The sequence below is a fragment of the Salvelinus namaycush genome, chromosome 7 (genome assembly GCF_016432855.1).
Source record: "Salvelinus namaycush isolate Seneca chromosome 7, SaNama_1.0, whole genome shotgun sequence".
NCBI classification, from domain to species: Eukaryota; Metazoa; Chordata; class Actinopteri; order Salmoniformes; family Salmonidae; genus Salvelinus; species Salvelinus namaycush.
In genome coordinates, this window is record NC_052313.1 from 2,646,936 (window position 1) to 2,666,751 (window position 19,816).

The following is a 19,816-nucleotide window of genomic DNA, read 5'->3' on the forward strand; positions in this document are numbered from 1 at the left end:
AAACTTTAAATGCACTAGAATTTGATATCATTCAGTCCCATTCCTTAACTTAGATTTTCGGTTGAGATGGTAGACGTGAATCCAACATATCAATTAGTAATTTGTAGAAAAACTGGAATTAAAGCCAGACTAAGTCTCTTTAAAAAAACATATCCTTCAAATGGTGATATTTTGTTCTGTTGAAAACTAAACATAATTCAATATCAATTTTGCAATACACTAAATAGTCTATTAACTTGTCGACAAGTTAACAAATTATACGTTGAATACATGTCTCCATGCTAAACCAACACTAAAAGTTAAAGAATAAGATTAAGCCAGTGGCTCAGATGAAATTATCCAAGAATTTGACACATCTCTTTTAAATATTGATATTCAGTTACGTTGTCAAGCAAACACAAATCAATATTACTTTTGTAAGAAAGTAAATAGACTAAAGTTAAAACCTCTTCAGGATGGGTGGGTCCCCTGTGGGATGGTTGAGCTAACGTAGGCTAATGCAATTAGCATGAGGTTGTAAGTAACAAGAACATTTCCCAGGACATAGACATATCTGATATTGGCAGAAAGCTTAAATTCTTGTTAATCTAACTGCATTGTCCAATTTACAGTAGCTATTACAGTGAAATAATACCATGCTATTGTTTGAGGAGAGTGCACAGTTTTGAACATGAAAAGTTATTAATAAACCAATTAGACACATTTGAGCAGTCTTGATACAAACTTTTGAACAGAAATGCAATGGTTCATTGGATCAGTCTGAAACTTTGCACATACACTGCATCTTTGCACATACAAATCTAAATTGCACCTGGGCTGGAAAAATACATTATGGCCTTTCTCTTGCATTTCAAAGATGATGGTAGAAAAAAAAAAAGTTTGGTTTTTTCTTTGTATACTCTTTTACCAGATCTAATGTGTTATATTCTCCTACATTCTTTTCACATTTCCACAAAATTCAAAGTGTTTCCTTTCAAATGGTACCAAGAATATGCATATCCTTTCTTCAGGTCCTGAGCTACAGGCAGTTAGATTTGGGTATGTCATTTTAGGAGAACATTAAAAAAAAGGGGCCGATCCTTATTAACCAATGGCAGGGCTGTATCTGGAACTGAATTTTGAAGATAGAAATAGAATGGATAGAGCACACACAATGTCCTACTCTATTCCAATCTATTTTGACAGTCATATTGGTTCTACACAAGCTAAAATATGGAATTGTTTTAATATGTTCATACCATTTTTTTATTTTTTATTTTATGAAATATTTAATTTGGCCTTTTCTATTATAGCCCATAGAAAGGCATTGAATACAAAATAACACATTAATAGCTGCCAGAAAATACAGTAAAAACATGTATGATAAGGAATACGTTTTTGAAGTGTCTATCTTATATCTAGGAGATATAAGAAAGCTCAGGAAATGTAGTTTTTGTTGGACACATATTTAACCCCTTCTTTTTGTTGGCACAAAACTACCTTCATTCGTTTGTATGAGTCACCTTGAGACGAGTCCTGTGACACTTGTGGAGGTCGAAGAGCAAAAAGGGAAAACACCATTTTCTTGAGAGTCTTGGGCATTTTTCCATTCACTGTAATGGGGGATCCTGTTTTCTGCAAACAATGCCTGCAGTACCGCGGTCGGCCTTGGTCCTCCGTGGCTTCAATGAGAGGAGGCAGTCGTTCTCCCCTGCTCTAGATACCCTCCTTGGATGCTCCACGGCAGGCTTTGTCCTAAGCCACCTGGGAAGTGTCCAAGCCCGAGGCTACGGCTCCTGGGTCCTCTCAGCTCGGTTCACCGCTCCCCCCCCTCTGTTTCCTTTTCGGGAACACAAAGAAGAGAAACTTTCTTTTTTAAACATTGAATACACAGCAAAATAATAGAATTTAGAGCTTCATACACTACAGGCTAATAGAATTTGAGTTGAAAAATACAGTGCCTCAAGTCATTTCAGTGTATATATATTTACTTATTTTTAAACGATTGGCTAGCGTAACAACATTTTGCTAAAATTTATTTACTTTACTTTAGGAATAAATGTTATCGTTGCAATAAACCAATTTCTTCATACAATGTTAAAACTTCTGATACATGCACCCCTTCCTACATTAGTTGTCCCTGGAGCTTTGACTGCATCTCTCTAGACTAATCACAGACAGTGACAAGGTCTGAATACTGTTAACACAGAGTACATACTGACTGTATCTCTCTAGACTAATCACAGACAGTGACTAGGTCTGAATACTGTTAACACAGAGTAAATACTGACTGTATCTCTCCAGACTAATCACAGACAGTGACTAGGTCTGAATACTGTTTACACAGAGTAAATACTGACTGTATCTCTCCAGACTAATCATAGACAGTGACTAGGTCTGAATACTGTTTACACAGAGTACATACTGACTGTATCTCTCCAGACTAATCACAGACAGTGACTAGGTCTGAATACTGTTAACACAAAGTAAATACTGACTGTATCTCTCCAGACTAATCATAGACAGTGACTAGGTCTGAATACTGTTTACACAGAGTAAATACTGACTGTATCTATCCAGACTAATCATAGACAGTGACTAGGTCTGAATACTGTTTACACAAAGTAAATACTGACTGTATCTCTCCAGACTAATCATAGACAGTGACTAGGTCTGAATACTGTTTACACAATAGTAAATACTGACTGTATCTCTCCAGACTAATCACAGACAGTGACTAGGTCTGAATACTGTTAACACAGAGTAAATACTGACTGTATCTCTCCAGACTAATCACAGACCGTGACTAGGTCTGAATACTGTTTACACAGAGTAAATACTGACTGTATCTCTCTAGACTAATCACAGACAGTGACTAGGTCTGAATGCTGTTTACACAGAGATCATACTGACTGTATCGCTCCAGACTAATCACAGACAGTGACTAGGTCTGAATACTGTTTACACAGAGATCATACTGTAATCATAGGCCTTTCATATCCAAAATAAAGGAAACAGGTCATGCTGTTTTTACACTAATGAGCTTGTTTGGTTTCTTATACAAAGCAATATGTCCCACTAAAGTTCAAATGTTTTACTTACAAATCAACAATTATTTTGTCGTAACTTATACATCTTATTTTTTTGAGGTAACTGAGCTTAATTGAGTTGGTTGTGTGACCCTTTACACGATTAGATGTTTTCACAGTTGCCTCTCCTCCGACCTCTCACTGAACAGATGCTGGGTTTCATAGAGCAATCACTCATCGACCCTCCCTGTCCCTCAGTCAATCACCATCTCCTGGATCTCTGTATACCAGGGTCCCGTATTCAAAAAGCGTCACAAGCTCCCCCACACACTGTACGATTTTATTTATCTCGTGCCACGATTTTGCCATCCCGTACAAAATGTCCACATCGCTTAACGATTGGCGGATATCTTGGCTCGTTCAGTGTGACAGGGCCTACAGTCGGACATCTTGGCTCGTTCAGTGTGACAGGGCCTACGGTCGGACATCTTGGCTCGATCAGTGTGACGGGGCCTACGGTCGGACGTCTTGGCTCGTTCAGTGTGACGGGGCCTACGGTCGGACATCTTGGCTCGTTCAGTGTGACGGGGCCTACGGTCGGACATCTTGGCTCGATCAGTGTGACGGGGCCTACGGTCGGACGTCTTGGCTCGTTCAGTGTGACGGGGCCTACGGTCGGACATCTTGGCTCGATCAGTGTGACGGGGCCTACGGTCGGACATCTTGGCTCGATCAGTGTGACGGGGCCTACGGTCGGACATCTTGGCTCGATCAGTGTGACGGGGCCTACGGTCGGACGTCTTGGCTCGTTCAGTGTGACGGGGCCTACGGTCGGACATCTTGGCTCGATCAGTGTGACGGGGCCTACGGTCGGACATCTTGGCTCGTTCAGTGTGACGGGGCCTACGGTCGGACATCTTGGCTCGTTCAGTGTGACGGGGCCTACGGTCGGACATCTTGGCTCGTTCAGTGTGACGGGGCCTACGGTCGGACATCTTGGCTCGTTCAGTGTGACGGGGCCTACATCTGCCGTTTAAGTACAGCAACTTGCTATCGGAGGCTCCGGTAAAGTTCTGGCAGTGTCTTTATCATGTAGTCTGGTTGGTGTTATCAGACGATCCTGGTGAATGACCAATTGGAACACGGCAGGCACTGAGCTGCGGCAGGCACTGCGCTCAATAATACGATTATTGTGAATAGTTTGAATAATATAATATTTTGACTTAAATGTTTACATGCCATGCATGAGCATAGAGAGAGGCTTGTGCTGCTGTTGCTGGCACATATGTATATCTAATACACCGCTGCAGTTGACCTATCCTACGTAGCCTCTGTGACTACAGAACTGAAGCAAATTGTACAATCTGGCCAGGTTGATATCAAGATTTACATTTGGTAACATCACACAGTGTGGCGTAATAATCGTAAAAGACTGAATCTGACGTACAGTCTGCAAAGGCCTTTAGAGTAGGAGTCTAAAAGGCCAAACTGATCCTACTCTGAGACTTTGTGAATACTGACCCAGAGCTCTGTCCTCTGTCCTCCCATCATCCATGTACCACTCCCTGGTTCTGGGTCCTGGGTCCTGGGATCTGGATCCTAGGTCTTGGTTCCTGGATCATGGGTCCTGGATCCTGAGTCTGGCCGTATGGATCAATACTCACCTCCACGCTGGCCGGTGTTCCATAAATGAGCCTTGTCAATACCTTTGTACTGTAATGTCATGTAGCACAATGTACTGTAATGTCATGTAGCATAATGTACTGTAATGTCATGAAGCATTATGTACTGTAATGTCATGTAGGGTAATGTACTGTAATGTCATTTAGCATTATGTACTGTAATGTCATGTAGCATAATGTACTGTCATGTAACAATGTAATGTCATGTAGCATACTGTAATGTCATGTAGCATAATGTACTGTAATGTCATGTAACATAATGTTCTGTAATGTCATGTAGCATACTGTAATGTCATGTAGCATAATGTACTGTAATGTCATGTAGCATAATGTTCTGTAATGTCATGTAGCATACTGTAATGTCATGTAGCATAATGTACTGTAATGTCATGTAGCATAATGTTCTGTAATGTCATGTAGCATACTGTAATGTCATTTAGCATTATGTACTGTAATGTCATGTAGCATAATGTACTGTCATGTAACAATGTAATGTCATGTAGCATACTGTAATGTCATGTAGCATAATGTACTGTAATGTCATGTAACATAATGTTCTGTAATGTCATGTAGCATACTGTAATGTCATGTAGCATACTGTAATGTCATGTAGCATACTGTAATGTCATGTAGCATAATGTACTGTAATGTCATGTAACATAATGTTCTGTAATGTCATGTAGCATACTGTAATGTCATGTAGCATAATGTACTGTAATGTCATGTAGCATAATGTTCTGTAATGTCATGTAGCATACTGTAATGTCATGTAGCATAATGTACTGTAATGTCATGTAGCATAATGTTCTGTAATGTCATGTAGCATACTGTAATGTCATGTAGCATAATGTACTGTAATGTCATGTAGCATAATGTTCTGTAATGTCATGTAACATAATGTTCTGTAATGTCATGTAGCATACTGTAATGTCATGTAGCATAATGTACTGTAATGTCATGTAACATAATGTTCTGTAATGTCATGTAACATAATGTTCTGTAATGTCATGTAGCATACTGTAATGTCATGTAGCATAATGTTCTGTAATGTCATGTAACATAATGTTCTGTAATGTCATGTAGCATACTGTAATGTCATGTAGCATAATGTACTGTAATGTCATGTAACATAATGTTCTGTAATGTCATGTAACATAATGTTCTGTAATGTCATGTAGCATAATGTACTGTAATGTCATGTAACATAATGTTCTGTAATGTCATGTAACATAATGTACTGTAATGTCATGTAACATAATGTTCTGTAATGTCATGTAGCATACTGTCATGTAGCATACTTGATTTGATAAACGCTTGTGTACTTAGCAAGAGAGTAATGTGATACTTCTTTGTAACTACTTAGCTTATAATTTTTTATTTTTTTTGTCCTTTCAGCCTCCCCTGATATACAGCAGGATGTGATGACAGAGGATGGCTTCTATAAAATGACTACGTTTTTTTCCCCTCACCCTTTTGCTGGACCACAACCCTACACATAGCCATGTATAGACGATTGGTAGAATTTCATAAAAGTTGTGAAACACCATTTAGTTTTTATTTTAGATTTACAGTCAGGGAATACAGAGACGAGCCTTACTAGAAAGTAGAAACCTAATATTTATTTATTTACATTCATCTGGAATTACACACATCTCAATAATCTTGATTTCACCAATTTAGATTCAGATATTAGAACCTCTCAATGAAAGTTTTGAGAAACTGTCTGTCAAACTAGTTGAATGAAGTATCAATGTTCATGGAACAGCAGGTCAGCACACGGCTAGAACGGATGGTCTGGAACAGCAGGTCAGCACACGGCTAGACCGGATGGTCTGGAACAGCAGGTCAGCACACGGCTAGACCGGATGGTCTGGAACAGCAGGTCAGCACACGGCTAGACCGGATGGTCTGGAACAGCAGGTCAGCACACGGCTAGACCGGATGGTCTGGAACAGCAGGTCAGCACACGGCAGGTCAGCACACGGTTTTGCCAGACGGATGGTCTGGCAAAACAATTTAACAAACACACTTTATTTGCGTAATGTAGAATTTTCCCACCATATTATGTCCCATCCGTGAATAGTTAATAACTGTCTACATCACAAATGAGATGCCACCTTTGAAACTCAAATCGGTGTTATTACAGCTAGAAATAGATACTGTTTATCTCACCCTGAAAAGGCTGTCCACTGCGGTACATTACATCACAGGGGCAGATCATTGTTCGTTAAGGGTCTGGTTTGATGTTGCCCAGTTTCTAAAAGGTTACCTTTCTGTGTCATTCAGGGCGTCCTCTTTGCCACGTGAAGGTTGGCGTGCCTTTCGGGGGATGGGAGCGCTTTTCATGGTTTTAACAAGAGTACGTATGAAAACTATGAAGGAATTGGTGGCTTAAATTCAGACTAAATGACTGTTGCACCACTTTGTTGTTATCTTATTCCCTCCACTTCCTGATTGGACATAACTGGGTTTTGTAGTTTAGTTGCCAGGACCTTATCTTATTCCCTCCACTTCCTGATTGGACATAACTGTGTTTGTAGTTTAGTTGCCAGGACCTTATCTTATTCCCTCCACTTCCTGATTGGACATAACTGTGTTTGTAGTTTAGTTGCCAGGACCTTATCTTATTCCCTCCACTTCCTGATTGGACATAACTGTGTTTGTAGTTTAGTTGCCAGGACCTTACCTCATGTGTAAAAACGGTGGCGTAGATGGACTACGGTAGGAATGTTTGTCAATGGATAACTCCCCCCCCATGTTACATTCAGCATTGAGGAAATCAAAAAGCTTACTTTATCATTTCTCACTGTACATTTCAATGATCCAAGTGCAGAATAACAATATCATGAATAAATGGTAAAAACAATGGACAAACAGAAATATAATTAGTGGAAAGATTAAACTCTCCAGTGTGGGCTTTCAGTGTTCTCTTTCGGGTAGTTTTTTAAGTGCAAACAGAAGCAATCCACCAAAACAGATCCACAAACACTGCCATGATGTAACATTACAGACAGAACCTGCAACATTGCACCTTAGGAAACCATAAGTGTGTTTATGTGCTTGTGTGTTTGTGTGTGTGTGTGCATGCATGTGCGAGTCTGTGTATGTGTGTGTGTGAGTCCACAGACACGTGTGTAAGTCCACGTGCGTCTCGCAAATCAAATACGTCAGCCTTCCTTTTTTTCTCCACCCTTACATTTTAATAGAAGAAAGCCATTTTCACATTCTTAGAGAAAAAATTCTTCAGCTGTCCCCATAGCAGAACCCTATGAAGAACCCTTTTTTTTGGTTGCAGGTAGAACCTTTTTGATGCCAGAAAGAAACCTTTTAGGTTCCATGTAGAACCCTTTTCACAGAGGGGGGGTCCTTCTATGGGGACAGCCGAAGAACCCTTTCAGAACAATTTTTTTTTCTAAGAGTGCAGGGTAGCTACGCGGAGGAATTGACACAGACTTGTACCTGTTAAAAAACAACATCCCTTTCCTCCATCTCCATCGGATTCCATCAGCACACTGGGCTATAGCAGGTACTCCCACAACACCTCCAAAATACTTCCCAAGACCGTAGCTCATTCTGCAGCTCCTCTGATAATACTAACTAAAACACCGTAGCTCATTCTGCTGCTCCTCTGATAATACTAACTAAAACACAGTAGCTCATTCTGCAGCTCCTCTGATAATACTAACTAAAACACCGTAGCTCATTCTGCTGCTCCGCTGATAATACTAACTAAAACACAGTAGCTCATTCTGCAGCTCCTCTGATAATACTAACTAAAACACCATAGCTCATTCTGCTGCTCCTCTGATAATACTAACTAAAACACCGTAGCTCATTCTGCTGCTCCTCTGATAATACTAACTAAAACACCGTAGCTCATTCTGCTGCTCCTCTGATAATACTAACTAAAACACAGTAGCTCATTCTGCTGCTCCTCTGATAATACTAACTAAAACACCGTAGCTCATTCTGCTGCTCCGCTGATAATACTAACTAAAACACAGTAGCTCATTCTGCAGCTCCTCTGATAATACTAACTAAAACACCATAGCTCATTCTGCTGCTCCTCTGATAATACTAACTAAAACACCGTAGCTCATTCTGCTGCTCCTCTGATAATACTAACTAAAACACCGTAGCTCATTCTGCTGCTCCTCTGATAATACTAACTAAAACACAGTAGCTCATTCTGCAGCTCCTCTGATAATACTAACTAAAACACCGTAGCTCATTCTGCTGCTCCTCTGATAATACTAACTAAAACACAGTAGCTCATTCTGCAGCTCCTCTGATAATACTAACTAAAACACCGTAGCTCATTCTGCTGCTCCGCTGATAATACTAACTAAAACACAGTAGCTCATTCTGCAGCTCCTCTGATAATACTAACTAAAACACCATAGCTCATTCTGCTGCTCCTCTGATAATACTAACTAAAACACCGTAGCTCATTCTGCTGCTCCTCTGATAATACTAACTAAAACACCGTAGCTCATTCTGCTGCTCCTCTGATAATACTAACTAAAACACAGTAGCTCATTCTGCTGCTCCTCTGATAATACTAACTAAAACACCGTAGCTCATTCTGCTGCTCCGCTGATAATACTAACTAAAACACAGTAGCTCATTCTGCAGCTCCTCTGATAATACTAACTAAAACACCATAGCTCATTCTGCTGCTCCTCTGATAATACTAACTAAAACACCGTAGCTCATTCTGCTGCTCCTCTGATAATACTAACTAAAACACCGTAGCTCATTCTGCTGCTCCTCTGATAATACTAACTAAAACACCGTAGCTCATTCTGCTGCTCCTCTGATAATACTAACTAAAACACCGTAGCTCATTCTGCTGCTCCTCTGATAATACTAACTAAAACACAGTAGCTCATTCTGCTGCTCCTCTGATAATACTTACTAAAACACCGTAGCTCATTCTGCAGCTCCACTGATAATACTAACTAAAACACCGTAGCTCATTCTGCTGCTCCTCTGATAATACTTACTAAAACACCGTAGCTCATTCTGCTGCTCCTCTGATAATACTTACTAAAACACTGTAGCTCATCCTGCTGCTCCTCTGATAATACTAACTAAAACACTGTAGCTCATTCTGCTGCTCCTCTGATAATACTAACTAAAACACCGTAGCTCATTCTGCTGCTCCTCTGATAATACTTACTAAAACACCGTAGCTCATTCTGCAGCTCCTCTGATAATACTAACTAAAACACTGTAGCTCATTCTGCTGCTCCTCTGATAATACTAACTAAAACACTGTAGCTCATTCTGCTGCTCCTCTGATAATACTAACTAAAACACCGTAGCTCATTCTGCTGCTCCTCTGATAATACTTACTAAAACACCATAGCTCATTCTGCTGCTCCTCTGATAATACTAACTAAAACACTGTAGCTCATTCTGCTGCTCCTCTGATAATACTAACTAAAACACTGTAGCTCATTCTGCTGCTCCTCTGATAATACTAACTAAAACACCGTAGCTCATTCTGCTGCTCCTCTGATAATACTTACTAAAACACCATAGCTCATTCTGCAGCTCCTCTGATAATACTAACTAAAACACCGTAGCTCATTCTGCAGCTCCTCTGATAATACTTACTAAAACACAGTAGCTCATCCTGCTGCTCCTCTGATAATACTAACTAAAACACTGTAGCTCATCCTGCTGCTCCTCTGATAATACTAACTAAAACACCGTAGCTCATCCTGCTGCTCCTCTGATAATACTTACTAAAACACTGTAGCTCATCCTGCTGCTCCTCTGATAATACTAACTAAAACACTGTAGCTCATTCTGCTGCTCCTCTGATAATACTAACTAAAACACCGTAGCTCATTCTGCTGCTCCTCTGATAATACTAACTAAAACACCATAGCTCATTCTGCTGCTCCTCTGATAATACTAACTAAAACACCGTAGCTCATTCTGCTGCTCCTCTGATAATACTAACTAAAACACCATAGCTCATTCTGCTGCTCCTCTGATAATACTAACTAAAACACCATAGCTCATTCTGCTGCTCCTCTGATAATACTAACTAAAACACCGTAGCTCATTCTGCTGCTCCTCTGATAATACTAACTAAAACACTGTAGCTCATTCTGCTGCTCCTCTGATAATACTAACTAAAACACAGTAGCTCATTCTGCTGCTCCTCTGATAATACTAACTAAAACACCGTAGCTCATTCTGCTGCTCCTCTGATAATACTAACTAAAACACCATAGCTCATTCTGCTGCTCCTCTGATAATACTAACTAAAACACCATAGCTCATTCTGCTGCTCCTCTGATAATACTAACTAAAACACAGTAGCTCATTCTGCTGCTCCTCTGATAATACTAACTAAAACACCGTAGCTCATTCTGCTGCTCCTCTGATAATACTAACTAAAACACCATAGCTCATTCTGCTGCTCCTCTGATAATACTAACTAAAACACCATAGCTCATTCTGCTGCTCCTCTGATAATACTAACTAAAACACCATAGCTCATTCTGCTGCTCCTCTGATAATACTAACTAAAACACCGTAGCTCATTCTGCTGCTCCTCTGATAATACTAACTAAAACACCATAGCTCATTCTGCTGCTCCTCTGATAATACTAACTAAAACACCATAGCTCATTCTGCAGCTCCGCTGATAATACTAACTAAAACACAGTAGCTCATTCTGCTGCTCCTCTGATAATACTAACTAAAACACCATAGCTCATTCTGCTGCTCCTCTGATAATACTAACTAAAACACCATAGCTCATTCTGCTGCTCCTCTGATAATACTAACTAAAACACCATAGCTCATTCTGCAGCTCCGCTGTGTCGGGGAAGATGGGGAATAGCAGTGTATCTCCCGTGGCTACTCCACAATTAAATGTTATTGTTAGTTGCAGGTCAGTGTGAAACTGACGTGTCAGCGGCCATAACTGCTAATTAATTCCCCATCTCAGAAAATAAACCAGCGATGACACACACAGACACACATTCAGTCTGTTTGTATTTAACCTGCTAGTGAGAGCAGCGTTCCCATTATGACCGACGGTGTGTGGCTTTAATTAACAATTACCTATGGAAGCAGCAGCTGTTATGTCGACGCAAGACGACATCCTTTGGCCTACCTTGACACAACGTGATGCATTTGATACAGAAAACGACAGCGTGTTATTTTTCTGAAGGCACCGGCAGAATGAAGAGTAGGTACTCACTGTTATTACATGATCCATTGTCTTCCGACAGGTGGTGTCACTCCTGCCACAGGTTCGTCCCTCAACCGACAGTGCAGACGGATCGTCGCCCAATCGGATGTAAGACAATGTTGATGAACATGATCACATTCATGAGATCCTTTTTTAGTATTTTTCTTTTTCAAACTTTTTTAATTTTAAAGAATTTGCACAACACTAACAGACAATACACCAAATGATAGACCAGCCCAATAGTCACAACTAATAAAATAACAAGAGTAATAATCAACAAGACAAATCAACATACCACAATATATACAATGCAGTACAGTGCAGTTCAGTGCAGTTCGGTGCAGTAGAGTGCAGTGCCTTACAGTGCAGTTACGTTCAGTGCAGTACAGTTCAGTTAAGTTCAGTGCAGTACAGTTCAGTTCAGTTCAGTGCAGTTCAGTGCCTTACAGTGCTGTTCAGTTCAGTGCATGTTGGTGTAGTTTAATACAATAGCATCACTGACTCTGAGATACAGAGAAATATTTGTTTAAATCTGTGATTGATTAAAGTGTTATACCTTCCTTCTGAAAGCAGGGGCTGGTGTATCAGTATTAGTGGCTATGTGGCTGTAGAATACTCAGTGGGGACCAAACCAACCTGTAACCTACGTAGAATCGATGACCCCTCTTGCCTCCCCCATGGCTGATGATATCACCTCCCCATGGTTGATGATATCACCTCCCCATGGTTGATGATAGCACCTCCCCCCATGGCTGATGATAGCACCTCCCCCCCATGGCTGACGATAGAACCTCCCCCCACAGGTGATGATAGCACCTCCCCATGGCTGACGATAGCACCTCCCCATGGCTGACGATAGAACCTCCCCCCACGGGTGATGATAGCCCCTCCCCCCATGGTTGATGATAGCACCTCCCCATGGCTGATGATAGCACCTCCCCATGGCTGATGATAGCACCTCCCCCATGGCTGATGATAGCACCTCCCCCCATGGCTGATGATAGAACCTCCCCCATGGTTGATGATAGCACCTCCCCCATGGTTGATGATAGCACCTCCCCCATGGCTGATGATAGCACCTCCCCCATGGCTGATGATAGCACCTCCCCCATGGCTGATGATAGCACCTCCCCCCACGGCGGATGATAGAGCCTCTCCCATGGTTGATGATAGCACCTCCCCCATGGCTGATGATATCACCTCCCCATGGTTGATGATAGCACCTCCCCCATGGCTGATGATAGTACCTCCCCATGGCTGATGATAGCACCTCCCCATGGTTGATGATAGAACCTCCCCCCATGGTTGATGATAGCACCTCCCCATGGCTGATGATAGAACCTCCTCCCATGGTTGATGATAGCACCTCCCCATGGCTGATGATAGAACCTCCCCCCATGGCTGATGATATCACCTCCCCATGGTTGATGATAGCACCTCCCCCATGGCTGATGATAGCACCTCCCCCCATGGTTGATGATAGCACCTCCCCATGGCTGATGATAGCACCTCCCCCCATGGCTGATGATAGCACCTCCCCCCACGGCGGATGATAGAACCTCTCCCATGGTTGATGATAGCACCTCCCCCATGGCTGATGATATCACCTCCCCATGGCTGATGATATCACCTCCCCCATGGCTGATGATATCACCTCCCCATGGTTGATGATAGCACCTCCCCATGGCTGATGATATCACCTCCCCATGGTTGATGATAGAACCTCCCCATGGCTGATGATAGAACCTCCCCATGGCTGATGATAGCACCTCCCCCCATTGTTGATGATAGCACCTCCCCCATGGCTGATGATAGCACCTCCCCCATGGCTGATGATAGCACCCCCCCATGGCTGATGATAGCACCTCCCCATGGTTGATGATAGCACCTCCCCCCGTGGCTGATGATAGCACCTCCCCATGGTTGATGATAGAACCTCCCCCATGGCTGATGATAGCACCTCCCCCCATGGTTGATGATAGCACCTCCCCATGGCTGATGATAGAACCTCCCCCATGGCTGATGATAGCACCTCCCCATGGCTGATGATAGAACCTCCCCATGGTTGATGATAGCACCTCCCCATGGCTGATGATAGCACCTCCCCATGGCTGATGATATCACCTCCCCATGGCTGATGATAGCACCTCCCCATGGCTGATGATAGAACCTCCCCATGGTTGATGATAGCACCTCCCCATGGCTGATGATAGCACCTCCCCATGGCTGATGATAGCACCTCCCCATGGCTGATGATAGAACCTCCCCATGGTTGATGATAGCACCTCCCCATGGCTGATGATAGCACCTCCCCATGGCTGATGATAGAACCTCCCCATGGTTGATGATAGCACCTCCCCATGGCTGATGATAGCACCTCCCCATGGCTGATGATAGCACCTCCCCCCATGGCTGATGATAGCACCTCCCCCCACGGCGGATGATAGAACCTCTCCCATGGTTGATGATAGCACCTCCCTCATGGCTGATGATATCACCTCCCCATGACTGATGATATCACCTCCCCCATGGCTGATGATAGCACCTCCCCACGGCTGATGATATCACCTCCCCATGGTTGATGATATCACCTCCCCATGGCTGATGATAGCACCTCCCCATGGCTGATGATAGAACATCCCCATGGCTGATGATAGCACCTCCCCATGGCTGATGATAGAACATCCCCATGGCTGATGATAGCACCTCCCCCATGGCTGATGATAGCACCTCCCCCATGGTTGATGATAGCACCTCCCCATGGCTGATGATAGCACCTCCCCATGGTTGATGATAGCACCTCCCCCATGGCTGATGATATCACCTCCCCCATGATTGATGATAGCACCTCCCCATGGTTGATGATAGCACCTCCCCCATGGTTGATGATAGCACCTCCCCCATGGTTGATGATAGCACCTCCCCCATGGTTGATGATAGCACCTCCCCCATGGTTGATGATAGCACCTCCCCATGGTTGATGATAGCACCTCCCCCATAGTATATTAGTAATTGACTGACCCGGTCTCTCCAGATCTTCTAACAGTACTATTTCTAGGGTCAAATTTAGATCAATTCTATGCATTTTCAGCCATTCCTGAACCTGAGACCAGAAACAGGCTACCTGAGGGCAATACCAAAATAAATGGTCTATTGATTCTGTATCCTCACAACAAAATCTGCGGAGCTTCGAAGATTTTATGCCCAGATAAACATTTTGTTGGTGGCAAGAATTATATATAGTAATTTTAGCTGAAAAGCACGAAGTCTTGAATCTTGCGTTGTTATATATATCAACTCATACACCCTGTACCATGGAATTGGTACATCAAAAATCTCTTCCCAACTATTTTGCAATCTGTATGGCACTGTCATGATGTTGGCCTTTTGGGGGAGGTTTATGACCCAAATAAATACCTTTCCCCTTTCTCCTCTCTCTACTCTACCGATGTGACTATTGAAAATCCCTTTGTTAACATAGAGATTCTGGGAACATCAAAAGGTGGGAAACGGAACCATATTTCGGTGATCCAACCAGTTGAAAATATGCGTTGGTACTTAATGAATATGACCTCAGATCAGTTGCTGTCTGAGACATTACTACTAATGGCAGGATGACATAAACTGTATCTTGGAAAGTCGACACATTCTAGTTATCAGATTCACATGGAATTGTTGTGCAATTTAAATGTTTAAATATTAAACTATTTGTGAAAAGATTAAATATAATTTTAGCTTCTTAAATGAGAGAACGGTTTGTCATAGAGAAACTCTGCTCACTCAGAGGCCCCGCCCAAGTGAACAGACATTGGTTGTAAACTATGAAACACGCCCTTCTTTCACCACTATATAAACCCGTTGAAGAAAATTCAACTTTCTGTTCCAAGGACGTGAGGACTTGTGGTCCCTGCGTTAAAAAGGACAAGGTCACCTACAGAAATAAGCCAACCTCTGCGTGAGCTCTGGTTGAACGACAAGAACCTAATGAAATTAGCATCGAATTTCAACGTGAAGATGACGATCCACACGCCGAAAGGATGAATTTCGACTATACCAGCCAGAATATAGCATGAGCTTAAAGTATGGCAACTTGGTATGAACTTTGAACTCTTATTCAGTAAAGAAGTGATACCTCCTAGCCGTTGCAATAGCGCAGCAACTGTAGACGTGGGCTAGGAGAGGACAGACAGAGTATCCATTCTACCACGCTCCAGTCACCACTAGACATTCTTCAGAGATCCATGCTGGACCAACCCGCCTTCTATCTATGACCAATCTACCGAAGCGCAGCTCAGAGTAAATATTTATTGTATTTTCCTTTTTCAAATGGGCGGTTATTTAGAATGCATAAGGTACTGTATTTACAATAGCATAGCTGCCTACGGCCCGATAGAGAGACAAAATATTTTTGTTCCTCAGTCTTCCCGCTCTTTCATTCAAAACCCAACCCCCTTTCTTTGTGTAACCAGCCGTCATATCTGTTCCGTCCAGAGGGGACGTTTTCCTTTACGACTTAATTTGTAATCAATGGATCATACATTCTGTGTAGATGTAATTCTGTGTGATTATTTAGGTATTTGGTAAATAAATAATTAAACCAAATGTTGTATTGCTGATTCAACTTGTTAGCCAGGGTTCGTGAAGATAACCAAGAATTTACAACTTTCAGATGAGACTGAATAAAGTGACGATTAAATAGACTGCTACTGATGTAAAAGATTACTACGTCTTTAAGAGTTTATTCGGAAGATAACAGCTCTATAAACATTATTTCGTGGTGCCCCGACTTTCTAGTTAATTACATTTACCTGATTAGCTTAATCAGGTAATATTAATTACAGAGAAAGGATTTTATAGAATAGCATGTCATATCAGTTCATCCGGCGTAGCCAAAGACACGACACTCATCATGAGAAATATTACAATAATCTGCTACCAAAACTGGCACTTAAGATAGAAATGTAGGGACAAGTAGGAAAGACAAGTAAATGTTGACAAGTAGTTAAACTGAGGATACAAGAGACAGAAACCTAGAATCCCAGTATAACTACCCCAGAATGCTTGTTTTATTGACAACTGAGGTTTGTTCCATGACAGAACAATCTTAACCAATTGGTAACCACTGCTAAGAACTTTGCTCTACACACAAAGGTTCTCTCAGGAAGAAAAAAGTGTTTTATTTAGTATCAAATTCCCCATCAACTGCTTCCATCTTCTCTTTCTCTCCCCCACCTGTCTCTGACGTCCCACTCTCTGTTTTGTCTCTCCCAATCCCTTTCACACATTTCTCTCTACCCCTCCATGTTTACATTGACATGTTTGGCATTTGGCAGACTCTTATCCAGAGCAATTTATAGTAGTGAGTGGATACATTTTCATAATTTTGTTTCCATTCCCCTATCCCATTTTCACAGAAAAACCCTGTCATCCGGCTGGTCCACCCCTCTTCCCCCCCCCCCCCCCCCCTCTTCCTCTCCCCCCCCCCCGCCCCCCCCCCCCCCCCCCTCTGCTCCTTCCTTCACTCCACAATATTAGAGGAGTGGGGGTTGACCCTAGACACTAGACTGTGTCCTTAGCGAATCGTCCAGAGTGACTCAGGTTTGTGCCGCTCTGTGATCAAATAAAACAAAATAAATTTGTATTTGTCGCATGCGCCGAATACAACATTTGTAGACCTTACTGTGAAATGCTTAGTTACAAGCCCTTAACCAACAATGCAGTTCAAGAAATAGAGTTAAGAAAATACTTATGATGTAAACTAAAGTTTTTTTTTAAATATTACGCAATAAAATAATAACGAGGCTATATACAGGGGGTACCAGAACCAAGTCAATGTGCGTGTCTACTGGTTAGCCGAGGTCAATGTGCGTGTCTACTGGTTAGCCGAGGTCAATGTGCGTGTCTACTGGTTAGCCGAGGTCAATGTGCGTGTCTACTGGTTAGCCGAGGTCAATGTGCGTGTCTACTGGTTAGCCGAGGTCAATGTGCGTGTCTACTGGTTAGCCGAGGTCAATGTGCGTGTCTACTGGTTAGCCGAGGTCATTTGTACATGTAGGTAGGGGTAAAGTGACTATGCTTAGATAAAACCGTGTGTAGTAAAAGTGTAAAAACAAAAGGGAGGTGGGGGGTCAATGTAAATAGTCCGGGTGGCCATTTGTTTTATTGTTCAACAGTCTTATGGCTTGGGGGTAGAAGCTGTTAAGGAGCCTTTTGTTCCATCGTGGGAGATGATTGCTGAAACCGCTAAGTAACACCCACTGGTATACTCCACCTGTTCCACAGAGTAGACGAGTGTCTCAGAATCTGACCTATGGCCCTGCGTTTGTCCTGGGTTTGTCCTGGATTTGACCTGGGTTTATCCTGGGTTTGACCTGGGTTTGTCCTGTGTTTATCCTGGGTTTGACCTGGGTTTGTCCTGTGTTTGACCTGGGTTTGTCCTGGGTTTGTCCTGGGTTTGACCTGGGTTTGACCTGGGTTTGACCTGGGTTTATCCTGGGTTTGTCCTGGGTTTGACCTGGGTTTGACCTGGGTTTGACCTGGGTTTATCCTGGGTTTGTCCTGGGTTTGACCTGGGTTTGACATGGGTTTGACCTGGGTTTGACCTGGGTTTGTCGTGGGTTTATCCTGGGTTTGACCTGGGTTTGACCTGGGTTTTATTGGATTATATATTTCAATTGAATGTGAACAACGAGGAAGGTTATTTATTCGAGCTGCTCTCCCAAAAAAATATCAGTCAAGAGATTGTGGAGCGAGTGCCATTTCAGCATCGGGAAGAAAGGGTGTCCGCTGAGGATCGGATTCCCCCGTTCAATCTGTGCAATCTACAATACACTGAGAAATAAATTGCTTTTTTAAAATAGATTGCTTAGGTCGTATCTGGGAGCCAATAAAGTGGAGACATTTCGTAGAGCCCGTTATTTAAACGAGCCGCAGTTAATTCGATAGTGTTCCATTATCAAAGATACTGGTATGTAAGACCACTTGTCCTGCAGCCCCTCTGGACACCTGAAACAAATACACATTAAATAAAAGGGGAAATATTACCATCACTAAAAAATACACGTTAAAAAATTTTCAAAGAGAAGAAGTGAGTGTGTGAAAAGTGTTTGGGTTATTAATCTATTGGTATTTGTTCAATAAGTCTATGGGTTATTAATCAAATGGTATTTGTTCAATAAGTCTGTGCGTTATTAATCAAATGGTATTTGTTCTATAAACTAATCTCTCAGTTATTTGAGTCAATAGACCCCAGGAAAATATCATAATATCTGTCTGCCATCTCTATCTCTGTTAGAGGCCCAGGCAGGAAATCAGAATATCTGTCTGCCAGCTCTATCTCTGTTAGAGGCCCAGGCAGGAAATCAGAATATCTGTCTGCCAGCTCTATCTCTGTTAGAGGCCCAGGCAGGAAATCAGAATATCTGTCTGCCATCTCTATCTCTGTTAGAGGCCCAGGCAGGAAATCAGAATATCTGTCTGCCATCTCTATCTCTGTTAGAGGCCCAGGCAGGAAATCAGAATATCTGTCTGCCATCTCTATCTCTGTTAGAGGCCCAGGCAGGAAATCAGAATATCTGTCTGTAGTCGCTATCTCTGTTAGAGGCCCAGGCAGGAAATACAGCACATGTCCTATAGATCTGTACTGTCGATCTCTTTTGAGGAAATCACGGTATGATCCTGGAGGAAGGGAAGGGAGGATAGATGAGGGGAATCGTTACCAGAATGCACTAGAAGGAGAAAACATGAAAGGAAAAGTCAATTATCGACAGAAAGAAAAATATGTCTAAAGATAATTTTCAGGATATGATTCTACAATAATCATCATTATTTTCAGTGCATTTCATGTCTTCTATTTAATATTATCACTGCATTTAGAGCCACAACAATTGGACACAATCTAATGAAAT